General features: G+C 45.0%; 1 protein-coding gene across 1 annotated transcript in view; it reads left to right on the top strand.

The window, feature by feature from the left end:
• The window catches only part of PEBP4 (phosphatidylethanolamine binding protein 4), a 105,519-nt gene that overhangs the window by 76,050 nt on the left and 7,453 nt on the right, over positions 1–22,016 (top strand). The window lies entirely within an intron of this gene.

The following is a 22,016-nucleotide window of genomic DNA, read 5'->3' as shown; positions in this document are numbered from 1 at the left end:
ACTTTGAGTATACAGAAATATTTAAATGTACAAACTACTATATAAAAATGTTTATTAATGTGTCAGCATTGGTGATCGGCTCATGAGATATTTATACTTTGAGGAAAGGCAGTTGTCATAATTGACAATTTATGATTTGATAAAGTTCTGTTAGTTTGAAGTATTGGTTTTGCGTTAGTTGTCATGGTAACTGGTTAACACCAGGTGCAAGAAGTAACAGATAGATAGATAGTTATTAGATAGATATACAGTATATTAGATAGATAGATATTAGATATATACAGTAGATAGATAGATATGAGAGGTAGATAGATAAAAGGCAGATAGATTATAGATAGATATAGATATGAGATAGATAAATATGAGATGGATTTGAGAGATAGATAAAATATAGACAGATAGATATGATAGATATATATATATATATATATATATATATATATATATATTAGGGGTGAGCGGGTTCGGATTTCTGAAATCCGAACCCCCCCGAGCCCCCCCGATCCGAGGCCGATCCGAGTCAGGCTCGACTTTTCCCGCCTGACTCGGATCTGAAATCGAGGCAAAACGTCATCATCCTGCCTTCCGAGTCTCGCGGGTTTTGGATCCTATATAAGGTACCCGCGTCGGCGCCATTTTCTCACTCGGCTGTGGACAGTGAAGAGGGAGGGTGGGAGTTAGGGCTGGCTGGGCTGTGTAGTGTAGTGTAGTGCAGAGTAGAGTTGTGCTGTGCTGTGCTGCGCTGTGCTGCTGTTGTCCACTACTTCAAAGTCCATAGGGGCTGGCTGTGTTGTGCTGTGCTGCTGTTGTTAATAGGGGCTGTGTCCACTACTTCAAAGTCCATAGGGGCTGGCTGGACTGTGTTGTGCAGTCCATAGGGGCTGTGTCCACTCCAAAGTCCTGTGCAGTGTCCCAGTCCTAAAGGGGTGCTGTAGTGTTGTCCAGGGGGTGCTCTGTCCATCAGGGGTGCTCCCCCCAAGTGCTAAAAAAATAATATATTTTCTGTGTTTGTGAATTGTGTGCGCAGTAGCCGCACGTGCATCAACAAAGTAGTGCCAAGCGTGCGCCTGTGTCATAAGTAAAGGGCCGGCTGGCTTGACCGTTAAAGGGTGCTGTAACCCCCAAAGTACACTCCAGTCCAAACCAAAAAAAAAAATATTTTCTGTGTTTGTGAATTGTGTGCGCAGTAGCCGCACGTGCATCAACAAAGTAGTGCCAAGCGTGCGCCTGTGTCATAAGTAAAGGGCCGGCTGGCTTGACCGTTAAAGGGTGCTGTAACCCGGAAAGTACACTCCAGTCCAAACCAAAAAAAAAATTATTTTCTGAGTTTGTGAATTGTGTGCGCAGTAGCCGCACGTGCATCAACAAAGTAGTGCCAAGCGTGTGCCTGTGTCATAAGTAAAGGGCCGGCTGGCTTGACCATTAAAGGGTGCTGTAACCCCCAAAGTACACTCCAGTCCAAACCAAAAAAAAAATAATTTTCTGTGTTTGTGACTTGTGTGCACTGTGGCTGCACGTGCATCAACAAAGGAGCAGCGCCAAGCGTGCGCTTGTGTCCCATAAGTAAAGAGCCGGCTGGCTCATTTCTTAAAGGGTGGTGTAACCCACAAAGTGCACTACTCTCCAGCAAAAATAAAAAAATATTTTCTGTGTTTGTGTGCGCTTTAGCCGCACGTATATATCAATATAACATAAATGGAGGACCAAACTTTCTCCGATAAAAATAAAATAGGGAAAGATCAAGAACCACTTCCTCCTAGTGCTATTGCTGCTGCTGGGAGTTGTTCATCATCCCAGAGAGGAAGTACGAACATCACTACTTTTACTAAACAATTGACCCTCCAACAGTCCCTAGCGATGAGGATGAAGTACGACAGCAGTCATCCTGAAGCAAAACGTATAACTGAGGCCTTGACTGCTATGTTGGTGTTAGACGTGCGTCCGGTATCCGCCATTAGTGCAGTGGGATTTAGACAATTGATGGAGGTAGTGTGTCCCCGGTTCCAAATCCCGTCTAGATTCCACCTGCATCCTCAAAGCAGCAGCGACAAGCGTGCGTCTGTCTGTTAAAGGGTGGTGACACCCTCAAAGTGTGCTACACAAACAATAAAAATAGTGTTCTTTTTTTTTCGGTCTTTGTGAAATGTGTGGGCTGTAGCCACACCTGCATCCTTAAAGCAGCAGCGACAAGCGTGCGTCTGTCTGTTAAAGGGTGTTGTAACTCTCAAAGTGCTCCAAAAAATAAAAAACTACTTTTTTAATGTGTTTGTGACTTGTGTGCGATGTAGCCGCACTTGCATCCTCAAAGCAGCAGCGACAAGCGTGCGTCTGTCTGTTAAAGGGTGGTGACACCCTCAAAGTGTGCTACACAAACAATTAAAATATTGTTCTTTTTTTTTCGGTCTTTGTGAAATGTGTGGGCTGTAGCCGCACCTGCATCCTTAAAGCAGCAGCGACAAGCGTGCGTCTGTCTGTTAAAGGGTGGTGACACCCTCAAAGTGTGCTACACAAACAATAAAAATATTCTTCTTCTTTTTTCTGTCTTTGTGAATTGTGTGGGCTGTAGCCGCACTTGCATCCTCAAAGCAGCAGCGACAAGCGTGCGTCTGTCTGTTAAAGGATTGCATCGGTGACAGCATCCAAGTAGGCATGTCAGACAGTCCGTACCTGTACTGGCAGGAAAAAGAAGCAATTTGGAGGTCCCTGTACAAACTGGCTCTATTTTACCTGAGTTGCCCCCCCTCCAGTGTGTACTCCGAAAGAGTGTTTAGTGCAGCCGGGAACCTTGTCAGCGAAAGGCGTAGGAGGTTGCTTCCACAAAATGTGGAGAAGATGATGTTCATAAAATGAATTATCAACTCTTCCAGGGAGACCAGCCTCCAGAACGTACAGAGGGACCTGTGGTTCCAGCGGGGACGAATTAATACTCTGTGAGGATGAGGATGTACACACTGAAGAGGGTGAGGAATCGGTGGATGAGGAGGATGAGGATGACATCTTGCCTCCGTAGAGCCAGTTTGTGCAGGGACAGATTAATTGCCAGCTTGTTTTGTGGGGGCCCAAACGAACCAATCATTTCAGCCACAGTTGTGTGGCAGACCCTGGCGCTGAAATGATTGGTTTGTTAAAGTGTGCATGTCCTGTTTATATAACATAAGGGTGGGTGGGAGGGCCCAAGGACAATTCCATCTTGCACCTCTTTTTTTTCTTTGCATTATGTACAGTTTGGGGCCTTGTTTTTCAAACTGCCATCCTGTCTGCCACTGCAGTTTCACGCCTAGATGGGTCACGTGTTTGTGCCGCCCACTCGTGTCGCTTAGCATAGTCATCCAGCTACCTCGGTGCAACCTTTTGGACATAAAAACACTATTGTGAGGTGTGAGGTGTTCAGAATAGACTGGAAATGAGTGGAAATTAAGGTTATTGAGGTTAATAATAGCATAGGAGCAGAAAAACCTACAAATTCTGTGATTTTAGCTGTTTTTATGCTTTTTTTAAAAAAAATACAGATCCAAAACACAAAACCCAGAACCCAAAACACGGAAGGGTGGTTTTGGCAAAACCAATCCAGATCCAAAACACGAAGAAAGATCCAGATCCAAAACCAAAACACGAAAAGTGGCCGGTGCACACCCCTAATATATATATATATATATATATATATATATATATATATATATATATATATGAGATAGATTGATATGAGATGTATAGATAGAATGATTTCATCTCTCTATATATCTCATATCTATCTATCTCACATCTATCTCATATCTATCTATATATCTCATATCTATCTATCTATCTATGAGATATATAGATAGATTAAAAGTGGTCTCTTTGATCTGTTGCTCACAGAAAGATACTGTAGCTGGGCCAGGCATCTGCCAGGAGCAAGCAGGATCTTCTTAGGAGTAATGCTGTTTATTGTGTCATATAGCTCTTATAAGAGCTGTTTCTTTATGTGCATACAGTTGGAGGTAAATATATTTACAACTTTGCATGGACTGATGGCCCTCTAACCAGTCCAGTCTGACCTATTTATCTGTATACTCAGATCAGCTAGGTAATTTTACTTTAGGGCAGAGGAGATTTGCCCCGTCCACATGCAACTAGCTGCCAAGGGGTCTCAGGAACCCGTCTTCACTGACACCTTTAAGTGTAGGCTGGCAGATCTTATCTCCAGATCTCCCACCCACACTTACGGGGCCCATACATCTATCCTGTATAAGGGCAATGCTGGGGTCAGGGGATTGGAGAAATCCAACATGTTGGGCAATATCAATTCCCCGATTCTGACCGAAAAATGGTCGTAAACGGCGAGTCTGGGATTTTTAACATGTTGAATTTTCCCAATTCTCAACAGAACGCCAATCATCAATGCCCACACATCGCAGTTTTTGATTACGGATCGGGGTTGGCAGAATGGTGAATTGGCCTGTAGCTTTATGGTCCACATTACTTCCAGTGCTACCACTGAGCAATTCAGTTCCACAAGGCCAGATCCCAGAGAGCAGTCCTGTACTAGCATCCGGAGCTCACTGAGTTTCTCTGTGGCACAGTAGTAGATGGGTACACGAGTGTTAGATAGAGATATACTACACTATAGAGGGATACAGGACTGTTGGAGAGAGGTATACTACACTATAGATCTTCCCTACCACCTTTATATGTGGTTATTAGTGCACACAATACCAACTATATCCAGATATGCATATCAGTTTGTAAAGCATCGGCTAGATCTTTGCACTAAATACGGTAAATTGACTAAAAATCGGGTATCGTTTATAGCAATCCGCTGGACATCGCCATCGGATTGCTGTTTAAAAAACAAATACAGTGTTTACTAACCATCCAATTTGAGTGTCACTAGAACTCTGACATCGAAATCAAGTGTATTTTTTCTGTCTAAAACCCTATTGGATAGAACCCCTTTTTCGATAGAATTCACTGTCAATGAGTGGTGGGTTGAAAGCACTGCACAGATCAGTGACGGACGTGCGCTTAGGTCAATGGCTGGGGAGACACACATGAATAAAAACACAGTTTTTATATAAAAACTCTGGAGCATGACAGGCAGTATGTATGGGAGCGGGTTTATGACAAGAGAGGCTCTGCCTCCCCTGACCGCACTTCCCTGGCATAGAATAAATGGTTAAATGTTAAATATAAAATGTATGGGGTCCCCCTCCAATCAATAACTAACCCCGGACCTCTCTGCCTGGGCCGGTATTGGAAAATCGGAGTGGAGGGGTACCCCATATTTTCCAAAAATTGAACCAGCTGGGGGGATAATGCTAATAGCAGGGAGACAAACAATGTGGGGTCCCACTGCCATAGCGTTAACCAGCTTTAAACTGGTCAGATCAGGATTGGTTCTCTCTCAGGAGTGTGGACCCCATTTTTGGGGGGGAAGGGGGGGGCAACTTTCAGAGGGATTCCAGGCCTGTGCTAACTAGTTTGTGACTGGTTAACGTTATGGCAGGAGGACCCCATAGTGTGTGTCTATCGGCTATAGTGTTATCCCACCAGCTGGTTCAGCCTGGTGCTGGTTTTTGGAAATTATGGGGAACCAGGCGCCGTTTTTTACCCCTATATACCACCCCAAGCTGAGAGGTCCGGGGATGGTTATTTCACTTTTACACATAATGAAGCCTACACAGATCATATTCATCTGTGCAGTGCTTCGGCTAAACACGCCTGCCATAGACAGGTAAATTTTTCTTACTATTCTGCTGTGAGGTTTGTGCAGGTTCTGTCGGGTTAAGAAACCTGATGTTAGTAAATGCGGGGTTTCTGGTGGGAGTTACAGGTGTTTTTAAGCTTGCTGGTGGGAGGTACAGGTATTTTTTAACACATTTTTAAAAGTAGCTTTTAATGACACAAATCTCTATGTACAGGCATTTTTATGCACCACAAATTTATCTAGAGCATTTACTTTGCAGAAAAACACTTGCTATAATTTTTTCACTGTTTTTGAAAAATGCATTTAACAGCCATTTTGGCCACTAACAGACCTCTATACTGTTATCCAATATTAGCTTGCTTTTTTGGGGGGTACAGGCTGTTTTCACCCAGACTTAGAGCCGTATTCAATATGGGAGTGAAAAGTCCGTGCTGGACTTTCGCTCCACATTGGAGATTTTCCTGGGATAAAGTATCGGGCGCGTGCCTGCTTTAACCCCGTATTCAATTTAAAATCAGCGAAAACGGGACCCGGCGAATTGGGAGCTACGAAAAAAAATGAGAATTTTCGGGAATTAATTGTAGGACCCCCCTAAAGATGTCCAGACATGGGGGATAACTATGGTTACCCCTGTTTTTGCCTGCAAAAGAAAGTCTGGGTTTTAAATAGCCGCGGCAGGTGTTTTTTCCCGACATTGAATAAGTGTCGTTTTTTTAAGTGGTCCCATCAAATTTGGGGTACATGATAATGGGTACTAGCATATTTTTAAGTCCCTAAAGTAATTTTTTTTCAATTCTGCAAAAATGCACTTTCCGCTAATAGCCTATTCTAGAAAACACCTGCTGCATATTTGCAGAACACCCCGAAAAGCTATTTCCCTATTTTTAAACACTGTTTCCAAATTTTTTTTTTTCACACCAAATGTTGTATTCATTTTGTTTGGGTGTCCCTATTTTTTTTTTTTTTCAACTTTTTTTTGACACAGTTTATTTTTAAATGACATTCCCAGGGGTGCAGGCTATTTTTTTTAAGCCTGCACCCCTAAACCCCAATTCTGCACTTTTTTTTCGCCATGTAAAACATGATGAAAACTTATCCCCGTTTTTTTTAAAAGACTTTTCAAACCTGCGAATTCAATTGAATTCTGCCCTATGTGTCTTCATTTTTCACAATGAAGATATAGCTCTTTTCTGCATTGATTGTAGTGCTGTATACGTTATACACATATGCATATAGAGGGATAGATGCCGTAAACGGAATATTGAAATGTATATAGAAGGACAGATAGCTAAAGGATTTACGCGGTTTTGAACCAAAATATCCACTTAGGTCATATATCACCATAATAATTTCTTAACACTTGATTCTTCTCTTCTCCTCTCTTTAGTATATACAAACTTTTGTTGCAAATGCAATATATACAGTATTGTATTGGGAATTCTTTGAAAATGTTTAAACTATACTGTATATACTTCAAATATCTTTTACTTCTAATATGGATATTTGTATCCTTCATTTCAATTGTCTTAGAAGTGTGATTTTATTTTCACCTGGTTGACGTTATCACAGATAATTAGCTAACTTTTTAACAAATTGTATGTTATAAAACAAAACATTTGAGATCTAGGAGGAAATAGACCAGATTGGTTATATTTACTAGGAATAATCTTCTTTTCTTCCTGTGTATTTGCCCATATTCAAATATATATATTTAAGAAAAGTTATTTTGTAAATTAATTTAACAATAATGTGTGAAAAAGAGGTATACTTTGTTTTTGCTTCTCTGCATCTCTTTCGATGAGTACAGGACTATTGTGGAGATATACTGTATATACACTACTCTAGCTGGATTAATGTGTTTGATATGGGGGGATAATATATTACGGAATACATACGAGATGTCGGTCACAATCCCGACGCCGGCATCCCCACAGGGTTAGAATACCACTTTGTTCGTCGGTATCCTAACCCTCCCTCTGTCCCTACCCCTAACTCACCCTCCCCGGTGCCTGAACCTAACCTCCCTCCAAGTGCCTAAACCTAACCTCCCCCTCCCCGCACCCTAAACCTAACCCTCACCCCTAAGTGCCTAACCCTCCCCCTAGTGCCTAACCCTCCCCCTAACCCCAATACTTATCTTCGGGATCCCGGTGGTCGGGATATTGACTGCATCCCATACATTACAGATGGTTATAGGACTGTTGTATATACACAGTGAGGCACTTGCTGGGGGTGGCAAAGCAGGTTCCCCTTTATGAGAGCCTTGCTAGGCCATAGGCCTGATGAAACCAGGTGATTATTAATAGGGGTGAGCGGGTTCGGATTTCTGAAATCCGAACCCCCCCGAGCCCCCCGATCCGAGTCCGATCCGAGTCAGGCTCGACTTTTCCCGCCTGACTCGGATCTGAAATCGAGGCAAAACGTCATCATCCCGCCTTCCGAGTCTCGCGGGTTTTGGATCCTATATAAGGTACCCGCGTCGGCGCCATTTTCTCACTCGGCTGTGGACAGTGAAGAGGGAGGGTGGGAGTTAGGGCTGTGTAGTGTAGTGTAGTGCTGCTGTTGTCCACTACTTCAAAGTCCATAGGGGCTGGCTGTGTTGTGCTGTGCTGCTGTTGTTAATAGGGGCTGTGTCCACTACTTCAAAGTCCATAGGGGCTGGCTGGACTGTGTTGTGCAGTCAGTTCTCCATAGGGGCTGTGTCCACTCCAAAGTCCTGTGCAGTGTCCCAGTCCTAAAGGGGTGCTGTAGTGTTGTCCAGGGGGTGCTCTGTCCATCAGGGGTGCTCCCCCAAGTGCTAAAAAAATAATATATTTTCTGTGTTTGTGAATTGTGTGCGCAGTAGCCGCACGTGCATCAACAAAGTAGTGCCAAGCGTGCGCCTGTGTCATAAGTAAAGGGCCGGCTGGCTTGACCGTTAAAGGGTGCTGTAACCCCCGAAAGTACACTCCAGTCCAAACCAAAAAAAAATTATTTTCTGTGTTTGTGAATTGTGTGCGCAGTAGTCGCACGTGCATCAACAAAGTAGTGCCAAGCGTGCGCCTGTGTCATAAGTAAAGGGCCGGCTGGCTTGACCGTTAAAGGGTGCTGTAACCCCCGAAAGTACACTCCAGTCCAAACCAAAAAAAAATTATTTTCTGTGTTTGTGAATTGTGTGCGCAGTAGCCGCACGTGCATCAACAAAGTAGTGCCAAGCGTGCGCCTGTGTCATAAGTAAAGGGCCGGCTGGCTTGACCATTAAAGGGTGCTGTAACCCCCAAAGTACACTCCAGTCCAAACCAAAAAAAAAATTATTTTCTGTGTTTGTGAATTGTGTGCGCAGTAGCCGCACGTGCATCAACAAAGTAGTGCCAAGCGTGCGCCTGTGTCATAAGTAAAGGGCCGGCTGGCTTGACCGTTAAGGGTGCTGTAACCCCCGAAAGTACACTCCAGTCCAAACCAAAAAAAAAATTATTTTCTGTGTTTAGCCGCACGTATATATCAAATCGATATAACATAAATGGAGGACCAAACTTTCTCCGATAAAAATAAAATAGAGAAAGATCAAGAACCACTTCCTCCTAGTGCTGAAGCTGCTGCCACTAGTCATGACATAGATGATAACATGCCATCAACGTCGTCTGCCAAGGCCGATGCCCAATGTCATAGTAGAGGGCACATACAATCCCAAATGGCAAAGTTCAGGAAAATGACCTTGAAAAAGACATTTAAATCAGCTGAAGAGAAACGTAAACTTGCCAATATGCCATTTACGACACGGAGTGGCAAGGAACGGCTAAGGTCGATCCCTAGTATGTTCATGACTAGTGGTTCAGCTTCACATGACGATGGAAGCCCTCCTCCCACTAAAAAAATCAAAAGAGTTAAGCTGGCAAAAGCACAGCGAAGAACTGTGCTTTTTAAGAAGATATCACAAATCCCCAAGGAGAGTCCAAGTGTGGTGGTGGTTGCGATGCCTGACCTTCCCTGCACTGGACGGGAAGAGGTGGCTCTTTCCACCATTTGCACGCCCCCTGCAAGTGCTGAAAGGAGCACCCACAGTCCACTTGCTGATATGCAAATTGAAGATGTCACTGTTGAAGTACAACAGGATGAGGATACTGGTGTAGCTGGCGCTGAGGAGGAAGTTGGCGAGGAGGATTCTGATGGTGATGTGGTTTGTTTAAATCAGGCTCCGGGGGAGACAGTTGTTGTCCGTGGGATGAAAAAGCCCATCACGGTCATGCCTGGGCAGAAGACCAAACATTCCACCTCTTTGGTCTGGCAATATTTCTATCCAAATCCGGACAACAACTGTCTTGCCATATGTACCATATGTAAAGGTGAAATAAGTAGGGGTAGGGACGTCAACCACCTAGGAACATCCTCCCTTATACGGCACCTGCAGCGCGTTCATAAAAAGTTACTGTCAAGTTCAGAAACTTTGGCTAAGACCGTAAGCAGTCCAGGGACACCTAAATCCCGTTGTCCTGTTGTATCCAAGCGCCTGCAAACCACACCGTCAACTCCCTCCTCGTCAATTTCCTCCTTAGTCAGGATCGGAAGTAGTCCTGCAGGCCATGTGACTGGCATGACTGACTCTCCTATCCGGGATTCCTCTGGAGGATCCTGCATTGCTACGCCTACTGCTGCCGCTGCTGCTGTTGCTGCTGCTGGGAGTCGTTCATCATCCCAGAGAGGAAGTAGAAACACCACTACTTTTACTAAACAATTGACCCTCCAACAGTCCTTAGCGAGGAGGATGAAGTACGACAGCAGTCATCCTGAAGCAAAACGTATAACTGAGGCCTTGACTGCTATGTTGGTGTTAGACGTGCGTCCGGTATCCGCCATTAGTGCAGTGGGATTTAGACAATTGATGGAGGTAGTGTGTCCCCGGTTCCAAATCCCGTCTAGATTCCACTTCACTAGGCAGGCGATACCGAGACTGTACAGAAACGTCAGAAAAAGTGTCCTCAGTGTCCTGAAAAATGCCGTTGTACACAATGTCCACTTAACCACGGACATGTGGACAAGTGGAACAGGGCAGACTAAGGACTATATGACTGTGACAGCCCACTGGGTAGATGTATCACCTTACGCAGCAACAGCAGCAGCGTCACCAGTAGCAGCATCTCAGAAACGCCAGCTCGTTACAAGGCAGGCTACGCTGTGTATCACCGGTTTCAGTAAGAGGCACACCGCCGAAAACCTCTTAGAGAAACTGAGGGAAATCATCACCCAGTGGCTTACCCCACTTAGACTCTCCTGGGGATTTGTGATATCTGACAACGCCACCAATATTGTGCGGGCATTACATCTGGGCAAATTCCAGCACGTCCCATGTTTTGCTCACACAATAAACTTGGTGGTGCAGAATTTTCTGAAAAGCGACAGGGGCGTGCAGGAGACGCTTTGGGTGGCCCGAAAAATTTCTGGCCACTTTCGCCATTCAGCGACTGCGTGCCGAAGACTGGAGCGCCAGCAAACACTCTTGAACCTGCCCCGCCATCACCTGAAGCAAGAGGTTGTGACGCGGTGGAACTCAACCCTCTATATGCTTCAGAGGATGGAGGAGCAGCAAAAGGCCATACAAGCCTATACATCCACCTATGACATAGGCAAAGGAGGGGGTATGCAACTGACTCAAGCGCAGTGGAGAATGATTTCCGTGTTGTGCAAGGTTCTCCAGCCCTTCGAACTTGCCACACGTGAAGTCAGTTCAGACACAGCCAGCTTGAGTCAGGTCACTCCCCTCATCAGGCTTTTGCAGAAGCAGCTGGAGAAAGTGAAGGAGGAGCTAAGACGGAGCGATTCCGCTCGGCATGTGGGACTTGTGGATGAAGCCCTTCATTCGCTTTGCCAGGATTCCAGGGTGGTCAATCTGTTGAAATCAGACCACTACATTTTGGCCACCGTGCTTGATCCTAGGTTTAAAGCCTATGTGGTGTCTCTCTTTCCGGCCGACACAAGCCTGCAGAGGTGCAAAGACCTGCTGGTGAACACACTGTCAGCTGAAGCGGAACGTGACACGTCAACGGCTCCTTCTTCATTTTCTCCCGCAACTGGGGCTGCCAGGAAAAAACTTAGGTATCCTAAGCAACCCGCTGGCGGTGATGCAGGGCAGGCAGGACCAAGTTTGGACATCTGGTCCGGACTGAAGGACCTGGCAACAATTTCTGACATGTCTACTGTCACTGCATATGATACTGTCACCATTGACAGAATGGTGGAGGATTACATCGGTGACAGCATCCAAGTAGGCATGTCAGACAGTCCATACCTGTACTGGCAGGAAAAAGAGGCAATTTGGAGGCCCCTGTACAAGCTGGCTCTATTTTACCTGAGTTGCCCCCCCTCCAGTGTGTACTCCGAAAGAGTGTTTAGTGCAGCCGGGAACCTTGTCAGCAAAAGGCGTAGGAGGTTGCTTCCACAGAATGTGGAGAAGATGATGTTCATCAAAATGAATTATCAGCTCTTCCAGGGAGACCAGCCTCCAGAAGGTACAGAGGGACCTGTGGTGGTGGATTCAAGTGGGGACGAGTTAATACTTTGTGAGGATGAGGATGTACACACTGAAGAGGGTGAGGAATCGGTGGATGAGGAGGATGAGGATGACATCTTGCCTCCGTAGAGCCAGTTTGTGCAGGGACACATTAATTGCCAGCTTGTTTTGTGGGGGCCCAAACGAACCAATCATTTCAGCCACAGTTGTGTGGCAGACCCTGGCGCTGAAATGATTGATTTGTTAAAGTGTGCATGTCCTGTTTATACAACATAAGGGTGGGTGGGAGGGCCCAAGGACAATTCCATCTTGCACTTCTTTTTTTTCTTTGCATTATGTACAGTTTGGGGCCTAGTTTTTCTAACTGCCATCCTGTCTGCCACTGCAGTGTCACTCCTAGATGGGTCACGTGTTTGTGCCGCCCACTCGTGTCGCTTAGCATAGTCATCCAGCTACCTCGGTGCAACCTTTTGAACATAAAAACACTATTGTGAGGTGTTCAGAATAGACTGGAAATGAGTGGAAATTAAGGTTATTGAGGTTAATAATAGCATAGGAGCAGAGAAACCAACAAATTCTGTGATTTTAGCTGTTTTTATGCTTTTTTTTAAAAAAAATACAGATCCAAAACACAAAACCCAGAACCCAAAACACGGAAGGGTGGTTTTGGCAAAACCAATCCAGATCCAAAACACGAAGAAAGATCCAGATCCAAAACCAAAACACAAAACACGAAAAGTGGCCGGTGCACACCCCTAATTATTAATATTTTCATTTTTTTTGTACCTGGCAATAATGTTGAGCCTAGGAGTGACCTGACTCCTAAATCTGCCCCTGTATATACATTATAGATTGGAGTGTTAGACTGAAGAGATATAATAATGAATAGATTAGTACAGGAGTATTGAACTGGGATGTGTATATGAGTATATGTACTGAAGATGGGTACTATGTGTATACAAGAGTGTTGAAGTGAAGAGGTATAATACACTGTAGATGGGTACAGGAGTGAGGAGGTATGATACACTGTAGATGGGTACAGGAGTGAGGAGGTATAATACACTGTAGATGAGTATAGGAGTGAGGAGGTATGATACACTGTAGATGGGTATAGGAGTGAGGAGGTATGATACACTGTAGATGGGTACAGGAGTGAGGAGGTATGATACACTGTAGACGGGTACAGGAGTGAGGAGGTATGATACACTGTAGACGGGTACAGGAGTGAGGAGGTATGATACACTGTAGATGGGGGTACAGGAGTGAGGAGGTATAATACACTGTAGATGGGTATAGGAGTGAGGAGGTATGATACACTGTAGATGGGTATTGGAGTGAGGAGGTATGATACACTGTAGATGGGTATAGGAGTGAGGAGGTATGATACACTGTAGATGGGTATAAGAGTGAGGAGGTATGATACACTGTAGATGGGTACAGGAGTGAGGAGGTATGATACACTAGATGGGTACAGGAGTGAGGAGGTATGATACACTGTAGGAGGTATGATATGCTGTAGATGGGTACAGGAGTGAGGAGGTATAATACACTGTAGATGGGTACAGGAGTGAGGAGGTATGATACACTGTAGATGGGTACAGGAGTGAGGAGGTATGATACACTGTAGATGGGTACAGGAGTGAGGAGGTATGATACACTGTAGGAGGTATGATACACTGTAGATGGGTACAGGAGTGAGGAGGTATAATACACTGTAGATGGGTACAGGAGTGAGGAGGTATGATACACTGTAGATGGGTACAGGAGTGAGGAGGTATGATACACTGTAGATGGGTACAGGAGTGAGGAGGTATAATACACTGTAGATGAGTATAGGAGTGAGGAGGTATGATACACTGTAGATGGGTATAGGAGTGAGGAGGTATGATACACTGTAGATGGGGGTACAGGAGTGAGGAGGTATAATACACTGTAGATGGGTATAGGAGTGAGGAGGTATGATACACTGTAGATGGGTACAGGAGTGAGGAGGTATAATACACTGTAGATGGGTACAGGAGTGAGAAGGTATAATACACTGTAGATGGGTACAGGAGTGAGGAGGTATGATACACTGTAGATGGGTACAGGAGTGAGGAGGTATGATACACTGTAGACGGGTACAGGAGTGAGGAGGTATGATACACTGTAGATGGGGGTACAGGAGTGAGGAGGTATGATACACTGTAGATGGGTACAGGAGTGAGGAGGTATGATACACTGTAGATGGGTACAGGAGTGAGGAGGTATAATAAACTGTAGATGGGTACAGGAGTGAGAAGGTATAATACACTGTAGATGGGTACAGGAGTGAGGAGGTATAATACACTGTAGATGGGTACAAGAGTGAGGAGGTATAATACACTGTAGATGGGTACAGGAGTGAGGAGGTATGATACACTGTAGATGGGTACAGGAGTGAGGAGGTATAATACACTGTAGATGGGTACAGGAGTGAGAAGGTATAATACACTGTAGATGGGTACAGGAGTGAGGAGGTATAATACACTGTAGATGGGTACAGGAGTGAGGAGGTATGATACACTGTAGATGGGTACAGAAGTGAGGAGGTATGATACACTGTAGATGGGTACAGAAGTGAGGAGGTATGATACACTGTAGATGGGTACAGAAGTGAGGAGGTATGATACACTGTAGATGGGTACAGGAGTGAGGAGGTATAACACAGTAGATGGGTACAGGAGTGAGGAGGTATAATACACTGTAGATGGGTACAGGAGTGAGGAGGTAGAATACACTGTAGATGGGTACAGGAGTGAGGAGGTATAATACACTGTAGATGGGTACAGGAGTGAGGAGGTATAATACACTGTAGATGGGTACAGGAGTGAGGAGGTATGATGCACTGTAGATGGGTACAGGAGTGAGGAGGTATAATACACTGTAGATGGGTACAGGAGTGAGGAGGTATAATACACTGTAGATGGGTACAGGAGTGAGGAGGTATGATACACTGTAGATGGGTACAGGAGTGAGGAGGTGTGATACACTGTAGATGGGTACAGGAGTGAGGAGGTATGATACACTGTAGATGGGTACAGGAGTGAGGAGGTATAATACACTGTAGATGGGTACAGGAGTGAGGAGGTATGATACACTGTAGATGGGTACAGGAGTGAGGAGGAATAATACACTGTAGATGGGTACAGGAGTGAAGGGGGGGTTAGTTTAGGGGCCCCCGGGGGCGACTTAGGGTTAGGCACCCCCCGGGAGGGTTAGGGTTAGGCTAGTGGAAAGAAGGGTCAGGGTAGGGGAAAGGAGGGTTAGGCACACCCAAGGCACACTCCCGGGAGACTTGGGTTTAGGCCGCGGGGACGGGGAGAGTTAGGTTTAGGCACTTAGTTGTGGTTAGGCACTAGGGTGGAGGTTAGGGTTAGTTATACTTGCCTAAATCCCCTGTCGGTATCTTCACTGCTGCCGGTCTGTCGGCGTCTGGATTTGAACCGTAGGGCCGGCGGTCATTCATACTGATTCCATACGAGGTGTGGCTATTAAATATCAAGATTGTACTGTTTTAAAAAAAAAAACATTCTGTGTGAGTTAAAAGAGAGTGACCTTGAACTATTCCAAAACGGTTTTACAAGTTTCACCCCTTTCGCACAGATAGTTTGCTATCACACAGCGTTCGAAGAAGTTGTGTTTATCCTGTGCGTCATAAAAATGCTTAGTTCAAATGTACAGCAACGTGTTAACTTAAAATTTTACATTAAATTGAGCAAAACGTCCAACGAATCTTTCTCTATGCTAACCGAGGCTTAGGAGCAAAAACTTTTGTGGGTTCAGGTTGGCTTTATCAGCAATTTATTTTTAACACCTGTTTGATAAGTTGTGCAAAACCCTTATTTTTGGCTAAAAATGTTGGGACTTGTTGCAGAATCACTGAGACACCCTCCTTAATGACTAATTTGGCAAAAATACATTTTTAATAAACTTATTTTGGCCAATAAAGACATGACATTTTTGGGGTGAAACTGTAAAAAGTGTTGGAAAATGGGTTTAAAGTAGTGGGACAGATATATGGGGGGGGGGGCTGTATGGATGGGACAGGTGTTTTAAACGGAATGAGTATGTTTGACTGCCAGACGCCACCCCGGTGGTTCAAATCCCGATGCCGGCAGCCTGATGCACAAAATCCCGACAGCAGATTAAGTTTAGTATTCCCAACTCTCTTCCCCCCCCTAACCCTAACCCTCCTTTAGGAGTGCCTAACCCTAACCCTCCCTCGTAAGTGCCTAAACCTAACCCCCCTCCCTCCACGCACCCTAAACCTAACTCTCCCGGGGGGGTGCCTAACCCTAACTCCCCCCCTAGTGCCTAACCCCCCCTTCCTCTAGCCTAACCCTCCCCGGGGGGGTGCCTAACCCTAACTCCTCCCGGGCTGCCCTAAACCTAACCCCCCCATCCCCGGCTACATACATACTTACCCCTGGCATTGGACGATGGGTCTGGCGTCTTATCGGGGTCGTGGCGTCGAGATTAACATAGGCATCGGCATTTCGACGCCTATGTTAGATCCCTTGCCAGGATTATGCTGCCGGTATTGGTCTCATAACTGCATACCGATTTAACAATTGCAGGTGCAAGTGCCCTATAATGACACAAACAAATATTTACACCCATTTAAATGTACCCCTAATTTAACTACAGCATTTATTTTGGGAAAAAAATATTACTTTCTGTAATTTTTTCTCTGTTAAAGACATCATATAACAGCCATTTGACACAGACCCTTAGATTATGGCCAGCAACACTTCTATACAATTACCCTACCTTAGATTACCTTTTTGGGGGTATAGGCTGATTTCCCCATTTTCACCTGTACTTATCGCCTGTCAACCATGCAAGAATTATTGTGCAAATTGGTTATCTCCGGTTTTGCAAAAGAAAAGCACGTTAAATGGGAATGCGCAAACATGTGATAAGTGGCAAATACGAGCGAATGGTCCGAAAACTTTTATCCGGAGAAAACTTTTCCCACCGCTAATTGGATACCCCCCTATATATGGGTACAAAAGTGTTGGCAATGGGACGTATAATACACTATACAGTAGATGGGTACAGGAATGTTGGAGTGAGGAGATATAGGGCCTGATTCAGAGCCGCTCGCGAGCGAATGGCTCGATGTTTGGCCACTGCGCATGCGCCACGTCCGGCTCGCTGCAAGACAGGGTGGCTGTCGATGGTGAGTGACAGCTCGCCCCGTTTTGTAGGCGGGTAGGAGGGGTGGCAGTACAAACGCAGGCGATCCCTTAGGAACGCCTGCCGTTTGTGGGTGGACCTACTGACATCACTAGTATATGTCAGTAGTGGACTTCCTGCTCTATTAAAGCAGGGAGTCCACTCGGGCTTTGTGGCAGCCGAGACCCTTACCCAGGGTCTCATCGCAAGCCCGATGGTCGCGATAATCGTGACGGTCTCCAGCACGCTCGCACACCACAAGGGTCTCGTCGCAAGCCCGATGGTCATGATGGTCTTGACCATCGTGACCATCATCCTGGCTGCTCGCAATAGCCGCTCCAAAAAAGAAAAAAAACGCCCTGATTCAGAGCGAGCGCTCTTTCAGAGCGTCCGGCTCTGAATCAGGGCCAGAGTACACTGTATATGGGTACAAAAGTGTTGGACTTGGGGTGTATAATACACTATAGATTGGTACAGGAATGTAGGAGTGAGGAGATATAGGCCCTGATTCAGAGCCGGACGCTCTGACCAGAGCGCTCGCTCTGAATCAGGGCCCACCTCCATTAATATGGAGCGTCCTCCTGGACCCTCGTATACGAGCGTGCAGAATGATGGTTGCGATGGTCTTGACCATCGCGACCATCGGAACTATGAGTAAAAGCCTGCGGTTGGGTTTTTCAACCGCAAGGCCAGGAGTGATTTTGGCTCTATCAGAGCCAAAATCACTCCCACTGACATCACTAGTGATGTCAGTGGGGCCGGCTTCAGACTCTGTCTGGCAGGCACGCCCCCGGCACGCCCACCAAAGGGGGCGTGCTGTCAGTCACCATCGACAGCACGCCCCCTTTGATGAGACACTCCGAGCGAAGGAAAGTCCTTCGCTCGTCGGGTCTCGCGCATGCGCACGACGGAGCTCCCTCCATCGTGCGCATGCGCAGTGGGGACCATCGACCCACTTGCGAGAGGACAGCCGCTCGCGAGTGGGTCTGATTGACCCCCATAGTACACTGTATATGGATACAAAAGTGTTGGACTTGGGGTGTATAATACACTATAGATTGGTACAGGAATGTAGCAGCGAGGAGATATAGGCCCTCATTCAGAGCCGCTCGTTAACAGCAGTTGCGTTCCGATGTTGAGAAACCGCGCATGCGTCGGTGTAACACTGCGCATGTGCGTACGGCATATTGCGAGCTTTTTTTCACTCGTTCGGCAAATTGCGAACAGGAAGTGACATGTCAAATGTGATTGACAGAACAGGCCGTTTTTGGGCAGTCACGGGGGAGGAGATGGAAAAATGCAGGCATGGCGAGGCGTTTTTGGGGCGTACATAAATTAACTCATGAGAACGTCCAATGTGTTCGTACCAACTCATACGTCACTGGCTGATCCTCTTTCCGTTCAAACTGCTCGCACAGTTTAGGGTCTGGATTACTCTACCACAATGGCGATGGCCTTGTCCTTTTGCTCGGGACTCCACGATGTTTCATCGATTTATCACGGCTTGTCAGATAAACAATCAACTTTGGATTGAAAACCAGCTTGTTTTTTTTTTTTGTTTCACTTTGTAATAGCACAAAACCGTACGCAGCTGAAAATGTCGGCTGCTAATTTCTGGATTACACAATCAATTAGCGTTTTTTGGTAGTAATGTATTTTACAATTTGGTTAGTATTTTTGCATTTTGTAACAAGATTGTATTCATCTTTGTGTGTATTGTAGCATTTTGCCTTTTTTTGTTTTTTTTTAAATTCATTTATTCCAAAGTGTTTTTTAAAGTAACAGTTTTTTTTAACCCTTGATTTTTTGCAAGTCCCAAACTCCGAATTCGTTTTTACCTTGTGTGCCAGAATTAACTTTAAACAATTGTCAAATAATGTCAGAATACAGTTGTGAACAATTTGTATGTTTTATTTTCCAAACACATTTTTACACAAATCATGTGCATTGTCATGTACATTTTTGGGGTCCTTGTTACCCACTAATATTGGACACATTTTTTCGAAAGAAATGATATTTTTGGCACACAATCGAATAAAAATAAAAAAACAATTCACAAGAAAGGAGAGGGAAGTTTTGGCAAGAAAGGAATATGGGGCAAGCACAGAAGGTGTGTGGGCAAAGTAGCCAGTGCTGTCATCGTTTCTTTCCCCGTTTGGCTGCGGTAGGGTGGGCGCCAGACCGGCTCCGGGATGTCCTCTGGCTGGCCTGTCCAGAGGCAGATGTTGTGGCCTCTGGACTAGGCACAGGGCTAGGCACATTTGGAGGAATGGCTGTTGTGCCAGATGTTACGGCAGGAAGGGAGGTCGGCTCCACCATATGCTGGCGAACGAGCTGCTCCAGGGCATTGGCGATTCGGATGTTGGCCCTGGTATTTTCAGCCAGGGCCTGACCAATGGTCACCTTGGCCGCCGCATTTTGCTCCAGGGCCTCAGCCACCCGTAGCAGACTGGCGTCCATCCTCTGCAGAATCTCCGTATGGGAATACGATTTAAAATTGAGTTCTGTGAAGAGTGCCACTGCCTGCGAGGGGGATTGCCCAGGACTGGCTTCTGCAGGGTCCTCAACCGGATGTACTGGTTCCTCCCCTGCAGAGCCAGCAGAAATTCGCCGGCCAAGGCTCCCCTCTGGAGCAGACTCATCCGTCTGTGTCTCTGTGAGAAAAAAGAGAAAAGAGGAACATTGCAATCTACATATTGTCACAATAACATTTCAGAGTTGGTTACATCACAACATTTACCTGGGACAACATGAGGAGCCGCAAAGTCTGGCATGTCCGTATCCATGTTGGACACGCCAAACACCTCCACAGCCTGCACACTCCCCTGTGCCAGCTCTTCCAAATCATTCAACTCCAATGACACAGGGGTGGGACCCCCACCTGTCCCCCTTGCATGCCTAGCCCTGTCCGCCATGTTTTGTTTCAGGCGATATTTGAAGTCTTGCCATCTGTGGGTGAAAAAGTAACCATTATTCCTGAATTTTGTTTTTTTTTTGGTTTTAGGGTGGTCAAGTTTTTACTTACCGCCGTTTGACATCCTGCGCTAGACGGACATAATCACCCACCGTATTGACAGCACTGGCTATCTCCTCCCACATTTTCCACTTCTGGCTTACGCCCATATTCCTGTCTGCCTGTGGCAGGATGTCCACACACTTCTGAAACAAAACCTCCATCTCCTTTCTTGTGAATTGTGGCTGCCTTTTCTTTTTCCCAGCAGCCTCTTCCATGTCATCCTCCTCACCTATTTTTTTAAACGTTGAGAAATTTAAGTTTGCAAACTTTCACTATATTATGTTTCAAAATAATCCTTGTTTGGAAATGCCTGAAAAACTTACCGGCCGCCTCTTGGCCATTGTTTGCCTGGTCTGTAGCCATTTCTTACAGCCAAACAAGAAATATACCAGAACGTTTTTTTTGGGTCGTGACGTATTTATACATGCGTCCTTATTTTTCGTCTGCATCATTGATTGTGCGTTCCTATGATCCCTCCTTAATTTGAGCGGGAAAATAAACACTATTTATGGCTTTGGGCGTCTCGAGTCGAGGTGACGGGTGTTGGTTGTTGGAGGTTACGTTGGTCGGAGTGGATTGTTGGCGGGAATTGTATTTGGCGGTGTTTGGCGTTTTTTTCTGTGTGTATTTTTGGAGTTTATCTTTCCGTTCGCTTTTTTTGGTGTGGTTCTTTTATTTGTCGTGTCTTTTTTTGGTAAGTTTTTGGCCGTCTTCCTTTTGTTCACTTTGTGTATCCTTCTTTTAGAAAAATTTTGTTCTCTAAATTTTTAACAATTCTCCTTTGGTAGGTTTCTTTTGGCTCTGCCCCAACGACCTTTTTATCCGGTGACTTATATATCCTCTATTGGTAAGTTTGTTTTTTCACTTGTTTATTAAATGTTCATGTTTTTTTTAACGCAACTTTGTTTCACCTTACAGTTTTTACCTTTGGTTTTGTGATTCCTAAATGTCTGAACTAATTTCCGCATTTTTGTCTGGTTATTTTCTGTATTGTAATTGCGAACTAATTAGCGCATTTTTGTCTGGTTATTTTGTGTATTGTAATTGCGAACTAATTAGTGCATTTTTGTCTGGTTATTTTCTGTATTGTAATTGCGAACTAATTAGCGCATTTTTGTCTGGTTATTTTGTGTATTGTAATTGCGAACTAATTTGCGCATTTTTGTCTGGTTATTTTGTGTATTGTAATTGCGAACTAATTAGCGCATTTTTGACTGGTTATTTTGTGTATTGTAATTGCGAACTAATTAGCGCATTTCTGTCTGGTTATTTTCTATATTGTAATTGCAAACTAATTAGCGCATTTTTGTCTGGTTATTTTCTGTATTGTAATTGCGAACTAATTAGCGCATTTTTGTCTGGTTATTTTCTGTATTGTAATTGCGAACTAATTAGCGCATTTTTGGCTTGTTATTTTCTGTAGTTAAATTGGTTGAGATTTACTGTTAGCAATTTTTTGAGAATTTGGGGCCCAAATTGTGGTAGTCTGCGCACTGTCGTTTTGCTCTTTGGCGAAATGTGTGTTTATCCCCTTTTATGTTTGGTATTGTACCCAATTTAGAATCCTAAATGGCCACCCTAAATTTTGGCATTATTTTTTTTTTTTAAAATTTTAGGCTTGGTAAATCATG

Source organism: Taudactylus pleione, unplaced genomic scaffold, assembly GCF_031769625.1.
Source record: "Taudactylus pleione unplaced genomic scaffold, aTauple2 ptg000329l, whole genome shotgun sequence".
In the NCBI taxonomy this organism is placed as follows: Eukaryota; Metazoa; Chordata; class Amphibia; order Anura; family Myobatrachidae; genus Taudactylus; species Taudactylus pleione.
Note: the sequence above shows the minus strand (reverse complement) of the source record. Positions and strands in the feature narration are given on the sequence as shown.